This window comes from Herpailurus yagouaroundi, unplaced genomic scaffold (assembly GCF_014898765.1).
Source record: "Herpailurus yagouaroundi ecotype Mexico unplaced genomic scaffold, PumYag 566, whole genome shotgun sequence".
In the NCBI taxonomy this organism is placed as follows: domain Eukaryota; kingdom Metazoa; phylum Chordata; class Mammalia; order Carnivora; family Felidae; genus Herpailurus; species Herpailurus yagouaroundi.
Genome location: NW_024412783.1, coordinates 2,830,592 through 2,834,121, shown reverse-complemented (window position 1 = coordinate 2,834,121; position 3,530 = coordinate 2,830,592). Strand labels below are relative to the sequence as shown.

Genomic DNA, 3,530 nt, shown 5'->3' with positions numbered 1-3,530 from the left:
GAGATAGATACACATCCCATATAGTATGATTGTATTAAAATATATTTTTTATATTTTAGGGGGAGGGACTACATATTTACATGTATGAGTTATGAAACAAATACCTCTGAAAATTTTATTTATTATCGCCAAGATTTTGGAAATATCCACTTCTTTTCATGCTTGAAGAGATATAAACTTTAAATCTCTTTCCAGAAATATTAATAATGGCTATCGTTTAAGTATTGGGTATGCAAACTAGAAAAAAAAAAGCACACACTTCAAGCATATTTCGTATAATTTTTATGTGGACAGTTAGTTTGGAACACAGTTTTCATTGCCTCTAGAGCATCGTTGTTCCTAAAGCTGTAGATGATAGGGTTGAGTGTGAGTGTGAGAATGGTATAGAATATAGCCAAAAACTTATTCTGGTCTATAATGTGTTATGATTTATGTTCATATATTTGAAAATAAATGGCCCATAGTACATTGTGATCACATTCATGTGGAAGGAACAGGTAGAAAGTGACTTTTTTTTGTGCTTCTGATTTCATTTGAAAGACAGTAAGGAGAATTTGGACGTAAGAGGCAAAGATGAGGGAGAAAGAGATAGGCAGACAAGTTATGACACTTACATATAAACTTCAAATTCACAGGGTGTTGTGCCTACACCGGACAACTTCAACATGTCTGTGACTTCACAGAAAATGGTTGTGAACCACAGAAGGGAAAGAAGAATGCATAAGCTGTGTGGACTATGGAGTTGACAGTCCCAACAATCCTGGACCCTCCAGCCATGACAATGCAGACATAGTCATTCATAAGAATGGGATAGTGCAGTGGATGGCAGATGGCTACACAGCAATCATAATACATTGCTGCCAGGAGAAGGCACTTACCACAAAGGAGGCTGAGAGATAGAAATATCCAGAAGCCACAACCTACAAATGAAATACTTCTGCCACCTGACAGGAATTCAGTGACCTTTTGGGAACAATGTTGGAAATATGTAAGATGTCCATAAAAAAACCTATGGCTGAGTGGAAATAGATGGGAGTATGGAGTCTTGAGTCCCCGAGGATAGGGAGGATCATGATTGTGTTTTCTCTTACAGTCATAATAAAAATGATGAATATAAGGAGAAGAAAACTAGACTCATTGAAAAGTCCCCAAAGAATAAAATCACTGGAAAAAAGAGTTTCATGTCCCATCATGAATTCCCCCCCCTTTTTTCTTTCTTTTTTTTTTTTTTAATTTTTTTTCAACGTTTATTTATTTTTGGGACAGAGAGAGACAGAGCATGAACGGGGGAGGGGCAGAGAGAGAGGGAGACACAGAATCGGAAACAGGCTCCAGGCTCTGAGCCATCAGCCCAAGAGCCTGACGCGGGGCTCGAACTCACGGACCGCGAGAGCGTGACCTGGCTGAAGTCTGACGCTTAACCGACTGTGCCACCCAGGCGCCCCTCCTTTTTTTTTCTTAAAATAGAAAAAAATAGAGCTAAAATGTAGTAAATTTCAGACAGATTTTCATTAGAAGCATAGTAAAATGAGAGTTAGTAATGCATATTTTGCAATTGAAATCAATGGATTCTCAGCCAGATTTTGAAGTGGTCTTGTTTTTAGATTGGAAATCTATTTGAATCAAGTGATGATATCGGGTATATTGATGAGCTCTTAAGTCCATTTAGTCTCAGAATCTTAATTCCCTATTTTTAATGAAGTTCAGTCTTTTCTCAAATGTCACTTTTCCCCAAGAAGCCTACTCTTTAATAATATACTTAAAGCCTCAATATCCTCACTTACACTGTAACTTCCTTAATCTTTCTTGTGCATTCTTTTAATTTTTCTTGCAAATGGCTTTTCATGTTTTAGTATTTAAATGATAAATTTATGAACTGTAATTAGTTTATTGTCATTATAACCCACCAGAAGTTAACTTTCCCAATTGGAAATCTTGTTATATCCCCTGTAGAAACTGAATGGCTAGAGCAATGCCTGGTCCATAGTAAGTTGCTCAATAATATTTGCTAAGTATATAAATAAATGAATTATCCATTGAACTCAATTTTCTCTCTCATTTTTTTTATTTGGGAAAAGCTGTTTCTAAATCTTTCCAAAATATGTAAAAAGTGCTTTTAAAAGCGAACTTAATATATATTTATAATTTGAAATGTTACCTCTATTTAAATGTAAAAAAATAAAAACTTTATTCAGTCAATTAAAAAATATATTTTACTTTGGCCAGTTTTATCAACTTATAAAAATTGAATTATAATTTATGAATTTTTATATAGGTAATTGCAGGAACTTAATGATATTATTTATATATGGATAGGGTCTATTTACTGTTCATTTTTTTTATGCATAAAAACTCAGTATGGATGATCTATCCCTCAATATAAATAAATACACACATACATACTTACATAAACAAAGACTTACATATATAGTGGGTACAATTCATAAAAAAACACTAATCCATGCTTCTGATCATCAATTAGTGGTAAGATCATTAAAAATAAATGCAAATATAAAAATATTTGCCATATTTAATAATTAGTTGCAACTTTCAATAAAATGAGCTTTGCTTTTCACTTTTGAAAAGGGAATGTAGAAATATGTCCTTGATAATATGTAAAAAATTTGTATTTGTCTGTATTTTAATTTAGTGAATATTGAGATTATTCATTATGAAATAAATCTATAAAAACTATTTGAAATGGCCCAGAATATTAACACCGTTCAGCTATAACCTTAAGCATTTTAACACATTATCATTTAAATGAGGTTTACAGACATACACGTTTAAATAGTTCTTGCTGTTTTGACTGGTTGGATCTGCAGCTCAGTAAAATTTTGTATAGATATAGATTCAGAATTGAGGTCAGCAATGCCTCCTATGAATTGTCTGATCATAAATAAATCTCTAAATCTATGAATATTACTGACAATTCAAATTTAATATATCGTTATCTGAAGTTGTTGACTTTTTCCTACTGCAAGGAATAATTTTGCTCTTCTGATTTTCCTTTAACCTTAATGTTTTACTTTGTTATACTCATCCTCATTCAAAAATTGAAATGGCATCCTAGTGTTAAGAAGTATGGGTAATGTCTGTTTACTACAGAGTCTCCATTACTTAGCAGTCCTGGCCTATTGTAGGTTCTCAGTGAGCGCTTGTTAAAGGAATTACTAACTATAGCCTCTGATATCAAAAGTTTTCAACAATGCACTGATTATATTTACATTTTTAGAGACTTTGTGTTGCCTCCAAAATAATTCCCATATTTTGTCTTCAGATATTGAAAGCACTTCATAATAAATTTCTTAACTACATCATTTTACTTCTACTACTTTGTTTCCAGTTCCAAGAGGCACCTGAAATTTCTACAGCCATCTTTTATGAATTTTACCTTACGCAGTCAATCAGGCATTTGTAATATATTCCCATGATGCTAGAATGATGGGTAAAATGATATCTTCTATGCCAGAATGTTGAATAAAATCTATTCTTGAATCCCAAAATATATGCTCCAATGTGAGTTTCAT

At 32.8% G+C, this 3,530-nt stretch overlaps 1 pseudogene; it reads right to left on the bottom strand.

Annotated features, from left to right (window-relative positions):
* Positions 1-260: 260 nt before the first annotated feature.
* Positions 261-1,190, bottom strand: LOC121023601 (olfactory receptor 2AJ1-like; annotated as a pseudogene).
* Between the last annotated feature and the right edge of the window lie 2,340 nt (positions 1,191-3,530).